The following is a 300-nucleotide window of genomic DNA, read 5'->3' on the forward strand; positions in this document are numbered from 1 at the left end:
GATTTCCAACCTCCTCATCACTCCACTCTCACCTTCCACAGCTGCACTCCAGCTCTCACTTTCCCTCTCCTGCTGAAAAAGCATTTTTCCTTCTTTCTCCCTAAGCTGGGCTACAGCTGATGTTTTTCATATCATTGCTTAACTGGCCGGTTTCCCCATCCTGTTCTTTCTGCCTGGTGTCTCTGTCCAGAGGGTTGTTCACCCCGATGGCTTTTCCCAGCTAACTCTCCTGACTCACCCGAGGTACGTGCAGAACGTCAGCAACTGAGCCAGAGAGACTGAGAGAACAAAAATTAACAA

Source organism: Passer montanus, unplaced genomic scaffold, assembly GCF_014805655.1.
Source record: "Passer montanus isolate IOZ18808 unplaced genomic scaffold, ASM1480565v1 scaffold80, whole genome shotgun sequence".
In the NCBI taxonomy this organism is placed as follows: domain Eukaryota; kingdom Metazoa; phylum Chordata; class Aves; order Passeriformes; family Passeridae; genus Passer; species Passer montanus.